Consider the following 9,292-nt stretch of genomic DNA (forward strand, 5'->3'; position numbering starts at 1 on the left):
TCCCTGTGGCGTTGATGGGATAACCGAGACTGTAATCGTCGCCGTTTTTCAAGTTATATAAATTGGCGAGCCACGCAGGTAATGTTTCCAAGATACGTTATTTTAGTACTTCGTTGTTTTCGTGCGCTGCAAACACGGCCGTGGTTTTTCGTCGTAAACGGCTGGAATACATGCATGCCAATTATTCAGTACTGCCCGTTTTTCCGCCGGAGTCCCTGGAATTCTTGTGCTGTGTTCGTTAGTTGTGCTTTGACAAAAAACCGCTCCTCGCCGACGACGAGACTTCAGATGGATGTGGGCAACCCTCTTTCTCGACCTTGTATTTGTGCTTCTCTGTGCTGCCCCAGTCGGATTACACATCTATCAAGGATTACATGCTATCGCTTTTTATCAGTAAGTACGCCGCAAGCGTTCTTCTGATAGTAGTCATGGTTCCTTCTCAATCACCACAGTTTCTTGTGCTTTAATTTATGAGTATAACGATTGTAAATGTGCCAAGAATACGATGTGTGTAAAATTATTGGTTAAAAATCTTCTGGGCGCGATCAAAAACAACTTTGTTTTCCCGGTTATGTGGCTTATATGCAACAATTCATATCCAACGGCCTATACAACGCAGACTTGTACGATGTCCGGATGATGCAGAGCAGACGCATCGTAAAGTATTTCCACGATATTGTGCCAAGACTAGGCCGGGGAAAAACGACGGTACGCCAATACTTGCGGATATCAAGTGGTCAAGCAAGGGGGGATCGGTGGCCGAGTGGGCTGAAGCGCACACCCAGCTCGACGCGCGTGGAGCGAAAGCTCGCGCTGCAGAACCCAGGGATCCTGGGTTCGAGCCCCACCCCTGCCCGTTTCGATCTGGATGAGCATCGTACCGGCGTGCGGTCGTGTATCACTACTGCGTGAGCACGTTAAAGACCCCAGGTTAGCAGTCGTACTGCACTGGCAAAATTGCTCATCTACAGTGTAAACCAGTGTCGCCTCATCCTGGCAGACCAACCTTACACTGTATAAACACTAAACGTCCAATTTGACTTTTGACTTTTTGTGGTCAAGCAATTCTGGACATTTGGGCTGTTTTGAAACCGTTAGTCGGCCTGCACCCTAGCAGTGCATTTCCCTGGCTCATACTTGGGAGATTTTGGCGCAAGCTTGTGTCAGGTTTGAGCCAATTTGGCCCTAGCTCGCGCCAGTCCGGCCCAAGCCTGTGCCAAGGAAGTGGACTACTTGGGTACTGGCTCAATAAGGCAAATTATCGCCGTGCTGCTTGGGAATGGAGAAGATGACAAAGGACCAATGTGTTCGAGCGCTTATTCAATTTAATTTTATTCTGGAGCGCGTGAAAGACGCTTTTATGACCCACCAGAAAAATGTCAAACTTTGGCCCGCCTCCGGGCTTTCTTTGGCACACCTTTGGCACTTCAGTGGCTAGCCAGAGAAAAGCCAAACATTGGCGTACCCCTATTCCCAAATTAAAATTTACTTTGACAGCTATCACCCATGTAGGCTAATTACTTAGACACTCATGTGACTAGCATGAGAAAAGCGAACCTTTGGCATATCTGAAATCGCAAAATTAGGCGTTACTTTGGCAGTTATGCCTCAAGCCTGGCACTTACTTCTGCACTCCTCTGGCGGACCAGAGAAAAATAAAACTTTGACGTGTCCCGAATCCTATATTAGTATTTCTTTGGCAGTTATTGCTCAGGTATGGAAAGTACTTTGGCATTCATGTGGTGGACCAGAGTAAAGCCAATCTTTGGCATGTCCAAAATCTCGAATTGAGGAGAAACTTTGGCAGTTATGGCTCACGCATGGCGCGTACTTTGACAATCCTGTGGCGGAACAGAGAAAAGCCAAACATTGGCGTGACCTCGTATCGCCATAGTAGGGCTATAGTTAGACAACGTCGGGTGGCACTGAAAAGCGCCACAGAGCAATATTTGATTGGAGCCAGTTAGGCCCTTAAATTTGCCACACTTTCGCTCTAGTCGGGTGTTTCTCTGGCGTGCTACCACACTGCCCACGAATACATGGTAGTGAATTGCATGAGCTTACAGGAACGGATCTTAGTTTCTCATTAATAATTTCTAAAGATCACTTACAACTTTCGACTCCAACCCAAGTTCTAAAAGATTGGCATCCGGTCCAGACCGCTAGCGCAATATTTGATCGGAGACTGGGCGTTTCGTTATTTACAGTTTATTTTTGAAGTAAAAAAAATCACTTTAAATGTTTTCTTTTTCTTTTTTTTTTTGTGGGAGGGGGACGGTATATCATTGGACAGGATTTGTATTTATAGTTCTACAAGATGCACCATTTCGTCAAGGTATTAGTATGCTCCTGTTGTGTCACGCACATGAACATTTTGCTGGTGAAGCCGAAGCTCCGCTTGTATTCCGCATCTTTTGTGAAAGGAACTTCCGGGGCTCCCTGCAATATGAGCATGTAACAGGAAAAAAATATTCTTCCAAATGCAAAATGATTCGAAGCAATGTTTAATATTCATATTTGGGACCCGATGGCATATAACCATTTCAGTGTGCACATTGCCACGAAAAATGAAGTATTTACCGTCACCACACTCTTAGCATTTTTTTCTAAAATGAATAGTACCAGCTGACTATAGTGAATCACAGCTCAAGAAAGTAGGGCAAGGGAAAGGAAGGCTGGGGAGGAAGAAGCTGAAGAAGCAGACAGAACGCTGGAGAGGAGAGTGGGCAAGCTCCTCCTCTCTCCAGCGTGCCGTCTTCTCCCTCCTGCTTAGCCTTCCTTTCGTTTGCCCTGCCTCCTTGAGTAGCAACAGACTTTAGATAGAATGATTTGTTGTCAACATACAACTTATCTTGAAAAATAAATTGTGAAAATATCTGTCATGATGAATGAGCAGACAAAGCCTCTTTGTTCGCTCATTCATCGTGAGAGGTACAGTACGAGACTAATTGCATATTTTATGTACGCTATCAGTTTCATAAGTGAAAAAAAGCAGAATACGAACTTGCAAATTATTAGTGAATCCTTAGACACAATTTAGTGGGTAGTTAATGTTTGAGTGATGCATATGCGTACTGAGAACCAGCTTTAGTGCACTTCTGACAAGCCTTTGGGCCCTTGAGACATCTGCTTTGACTCAACACCGCACACCTCACCTGTGTTATTCCTATAGTTCGTTTCACTCTTTATGCGAGCGCAGCCGAAACTATTAACACGAGCATGTTGCCTGACCAGTGCTTCAACTGCCGTGAAATTTACGAAGTGCCTAGCTATCCAAAATAGATGTCAACAGGAGATAGTCAAAAGGCCAGAGTATAGTTGCACACACATTCTTGCTTTCAAGCTTGCAGATTGAAGTAATTATTTATTGATTTATATCTGCTTCTAAAACTGTTTGGAATTTTATTGGATCAGGTTCATAGTGCATTTATTTGTCATTTCACAAAGAAATAATTCAGAGACAGATGTTGGCGTTCAGGCATGAGGCTTTTATTTTCATAACATGCAAGAGCGCAAAAAATTAGATCGGGACCTGTAAACTGTTTTTATATACTCAAAATGTGTGCCACTGCTATACTGTTATATACAATGCACAGCAAGCAATAAAATAAGGGCTACTGCCGCGGAAGTTGGTGCACCTGGCATATCATTCGTTTCATAGCGTGCACAAGCAGATACTAAGCTCCGTTTCACGATAACTGCGGAGGGCTTAGCAGAGGGGGAAACGCGGTCAACGAAAACTCCCTATTGCCGTGAGGCTTGCCTCGTAAACATTGTTGTGCTAATAAACAGTTAACCTAGAGTGTGCGTCGTGTCCACTCGAAACCCACAAACTGAATGAAAGATATCTGCTGGAGTGTGTTTCTGGATATCAAAGCCCATCTCCTAGAAATGACGAATACTCTTAGAACGTTTGTCACTTGCACAATGACTTTTGTTTGACCTAGTCTCCTGAGCGAACAAAGCAATAATACATACATGTTAGTCATTGTGAACTCCCGTGTCAATTCCCTGGGGCGCTTGTTAGCTAGGCTTGGGCAGCGCGCAATCTCCGAATTTTTAGCGCGATTTGTTTGGTTCGAAGATACACACCGTAACACATATTGTAAAGAGACGGCATCAGTACTTATTTGGCAATTCACCCCAGCTGGCTAATGTGAAACAAAAAGTTTGTACCATCCGAGTCTGTTCCCTTTATTACACGTAACATCCATTCAAATTTTCTTCCTTTCAAAAAAGAAATGATCACGCTTTTTGTGGTAAGTATTGAGCTCTATGCTTTTCTTAGTGGCATGATCAAAACCGTTGACTAGAACTACTATACCAATTACGATATATCACTATACTGCGCCTCCCCTAAGTGCGAACGAAGCGTAAATTACAAATGCGATGATGTGACCAGCGCTTTCACTGCATGAACGCACATGCATGGCAGCTATGATCAAAGTTCCGGACTCGCCCATGTAGACTATACTTTGCTCGCATTTAAAAAAGAAACGGGTCTGAGTTTATACAGACTCCGTGTAGTGTCGATTCAAAATGGGGAGTATACATAAAAGGATAACTATTATTATTATTATATTATTGTCCTGACTATTATTAATATTATTTTTAATACCTACTAATATTATATATTCTTAAATATCAGCTGTGGATATAGGGTTCGGAGAATCGCGAAAATGACACCTTTTCAGCTGTTTTTCAAGTAACAGCCTATCGAATCTATGTCACAAGATTTATAAAAAAACACCTAGAAGACAAAATCGGTTGTGTCCGTAAAGGAAACACAAGGTAACAAGCAACTTGCCGGCTCAATCGCACGGCGGTCTCAGAGTGATCGGCGCAACCGGCGTTTCAATCGCGAGGCTAGGCAATCGCCTTCTTTTTGATGCTCATTTTCGTCCTTTATTTTGGAATCTTTGAAATTCCAAGAACAAACGACGGAGGAATCGTAGAAGGCACAAAACTGCTCGATCTTGTGAACTCGGCAAATTGTAACCGGGCTACAATGAACAAAGAACACACGGTCGCCGCTATGACACGGACGCGGTTACCGGCGCCAAGGTTTGTTTACGCCAAGCCTCCCTCCACACACGTGCGGGGGCGGAGCTTAGTCGAAATCGTTCTCAACCTCCTCTCCCGCCTTCGCAACTCCATTTCCATGCGCAGAACACGAAAATGAGCCCACTTTCGAGGCGTATACTGTCCTCGCCCTGCAGTTGTAAAGGTCGATGGACTTAGACGATTCCACAACCTTCATAGTGAGTTGATTCATCCACTAGATTCAGGAATTAACCTTTTGGTTTTAAGGTCATGCAGTCATTGCAGTACTGGCTGCACTTACATTCAGAAGTTAAACTAATTTAAAATATTGTGGAAATACCGACTGTCTTCGAGTAATCTATCGGTCGGTTTTCGTTCTCGGGTGTTCCAAATCCAAAATCTGGATCCGGAACATGTACCTGACTCCTATCTAAAATCACCCATGGAAGGGTGACGTAGACATTTCAGCAGCTTCATCGATATCTCAGTCGAGCGATGCTGATTTGAGTTTTCACTGAGAGACGCGCCCAAAGTAATGACGAATGACGTCGTCCGGAACACGTCTACGTCAAATTCTTATGCACTGTAGAGAACGGAATTTTTCCGCCACCTTTATACGTGCTCATTCGGAATTGGGCATTAAAACGCAAAATGGAGTCGATAAATATATCGAGTCAGTTGGCGAATGAAAAAGGTATTAATTTTTTAATAGCAACACACATTAGTAAACAATAACTAGAAGTTATTTTGATTATTCTGTTGATTTTGTTTAATTACCGTGACGTTACTCTATCATGCAAAACAAAGTATGCCGAGTCTAATATACACGCACATGTCTTAATCCTGTAATTTTCAAAATGCCTCGAGCACACGAAGGAGGAATCGTAAGGGGCACAAAACTGCTCGATCTTCTGAACTCGGCAAATCCTAACAGTGCTACTCTGAACAAAGAACACACGGTCGCCGCTATGGCACGGACGCCATTACCGGCGCCGTGCATATCGCACGCGCACACGGCGCTCGTGCGATTTACACCACATTTTTATTTATTTCGAAATATACTCAAACAACCGTTATATATGTTGTATCTTTATTATCGCTCTTACGAAGATAATATTTAATGTCAATGAGAGCTTATGCTTAATATACAACCGTTCTATATCTATCAACGCTGGAATGCAAAAAAAAAGGCTGAATTTATTCTTTTAAAAAAATGAAGTACATAGGTTTTCTTAGCATTAAAACTCGATTAAACTAAAAGCAGTGAACACTTTGCTGAATATTTCACAATAATTTTATATGTTCCATGGACGCCGTAACTATATAAACCTTTAAATATAAATGAAAGCAGCTAAGATCCTTTCTTTGTTCTAAAAGTATCATCTGCATCTCTGGGTTACATGCCTTCATGTTGAGGCATGCAAATCTCTACTTCAAGTACCTTTTAAACCAAGCGTAAGGTACTGTTCAAAATAATATTCGAGTATTTCTTCAGATAAACCTATTCTAGACATATTTTTATCTCGTTCGCTTTTTATATGTTTATTTTACTTAATTTACAAATATAACTAGGCTTATTGGGTAACGTGAAATTTGTTTTATAAGATATTTTATTAAGCAGACTGACGAAATGTTGGTAGCTTTTTAACGCTCGAAAAATCTATGAAGAGAGTTATTCAGAAGATGCTTCAGTTAGGCCCTGAAGTTTTAAAGAATCAACATTGATCGTTTAATTAGTTATACCCCTACATTTTGGGAAAATATTTGTGGATGTCAAACTCACTGCAGTGCTGTTTAAGCATAATTGTGCCGTACTCAGAATTTTCAAAGATATAGGTTCAAAAACGCTGTAAATAATAATTATCTGCGGTATGTAATTTATCCATAGATGTAAGTTTCCAAAATTATAAAAAAATCAGGTATCACAACAAGCTTGAAATTGATTCACAAAATGCGGATAATTGCTCCATCGTGCCTTCGGTGGTGGAAAAGATACAAGCGGAGCACATTGCTCAAACCCGAGGAAGTACAAATAGAAATCTACCTACAGGTAAATTTGAAAGCCTGTATAGACTTTTAAATGTGTATTAATTCGTTTATCTATTTATCAACCCCATTTATCCCAGTGGCCAGAGCTTAAAATAAATGTAAAAACCAACAATGTACTATACATATAACAACTTAATCAAAATCCCGAATACAAGATATTTTAAAAATGCCTGTGCAGTGTATTTTTCTGTAGCTATGCATAACGCATTATCTTTTGTCCAGAAGGTGTATGAAGGGAATAAGCTTTGACGTTAGCAACTGGTAGGATTTCGCCGTCACTGAAATAAATGAGTAAGAAGCAAAGGTCAGATTGGATGAAGATGGACTATTTTGATATTGAAAACAATTGCAACAAAGATCGGAAATTGAAGAGAAGTAATCAAGTTAAGCGCCATAGTAGTTCCATCGACAGGAATTTGGATGAATATACGACGATGTGTGCTCATTTTATACCTGCCGGAGAGAGAAAACAGATGTAAAATCGCTGAAAAATCTCACTTTTACGTCGGAATTTTAGTATAAAATAGAGTAAACAGAAGCTCCCACGGAATTCGAGTGCACCTTTAGTGTGAACGTGCCCGTGAGAAGTAAATTTACTTTGTGTGCTTTGTTCCCGGTAGTTAATTTTGAGCATGGAAGTTGGTGCAATAAAGTGTCAGACAAAATATGCACCAAATAAAATATCCGACAGTAAAAAGCACATTTGAAAGGAAGATTAATGGCCACGTTATGTATATGAAAACAAAAACTCGCATATTTATCTGCAGCTACACTTAAACCATCAAAACAAAAAGCCGACTATGCAATTTTTAAGTCCAGATATAAAAATAACAGGCAAAATTGTGTATAAGTTAAAAAATTAGTTACTGTACACATTCTGAATAGACTGAGTGTTAGGGTTTATAATTGAATTCATTATTGAGCGTTTTACGCTTCGTTTTATCCTTGGTACAATTTAATCAAATGCATCAACCGAGATCGGCTTCCTTACAGTCTTTGTCGGCTCCGGAACAAAAAAAGTAAAGTAAATATTTAAACGTTATACGTGTCGTTAACTTCCCTAATCAAGTCTGAGCCCACAGCGAATAGTCGAGTTGTGAGTAGAGTGATGATTTAAACAAATATTATAACTTTCATTTGTCTTTGATGGTAAACACTGGTGATTAAAAAACACGTTTAGGATTAGCTTATGCGACCATGTGCGTACGATATATAAAAATGGGCTTACGAATAATTATTACAGATTTTCTGAGGTGTAGGCATCAGGCAAGCACTTTCTAAAAAGAGTAGAAAAACTTTTTGCGGAGGTATTTTCAATGCACTAGAAAAATTTTCGCGCTCTACATTTTTTTCCTGTGAGGTGAAATTATTACTTAAATATAGCGCTGTCACTTTAAATGTTTACTCTACCTCGAATTATATATTAAATAGACATTCACTTAGTCGTCAGTGTAGTTATCCTTACTGTACTACTGCCAGCTCATGTGAATAAAACGAATAGTAGCCGGATATGCCTAAAATATTACTCAGTTGCCTTTTGATGTTGGTCGTCATAAAGGAAGAATCTCACGAGTCTAAACAATTTGAGTTGTCACTAAATTTCTCCAAGAAGAAAAAAATTTAAATCGTGTTTAAGGCGTGTGCACCTAATATTCCACTAAGAAAAAAGAGTTGTGCAAGTTGATGATGTGTGCTCTGAACGTAAATATTTAGCAGTGCACTGAGATGGATATAAAGCGGAAGAAGCTGGAATACTCCATATATCTTAACTTTCGGCAAACCCATAAATTTAGCACGTAGTTTTATTTAGATAAAGAAATGTGGTACTGTACATGACTTTAGTAACACAAGATCTATGTTTTTACGAATTTCAAATTTTCAACATATCGTCAAAAAGTTTAATATAATTCAAACTGCGAAATGTTGTACCACTCAAATATTCCGGAAACCCACACTCAGAAAAATGCTAGATGTATAGAGGCCGCTAAACTGAAGATCGTTAATGGATAAAAAATGTTAAATATACTATAAAACATCCGTCCGACTTTAGGAGAGATTTTTAGTAAAAGTTTTGGTGCGAGCTTTATAAATGACAATGCCAGAAGAAAAGGTGCGGGCAGTTCAGTTCACATCTCCTTCTACTGATTGTCGTGTGAGGCAATGGACGGCATGCTCGGTGTCATATGAAAAACATCTTTAT

This window comes from Ixodes scapularis, unplaced genomic scaffold (genome assembly GCF_016920785.2).
Source record: "Ixodes scapularis isolate PalLabHiFi unplaced genomic scaffold, ASM1692078v2 PGA_scaffold3__209_contigs__length_174095766, whole genome shotgun sequence".
Classification (NCBI taxonomy): domain Eukaryota; kingdom Metazoa; phylum Arthropoda; class Arachnida; order Ixodida; family Ixodidae; genus Ixodes; species Ixodes scapularis.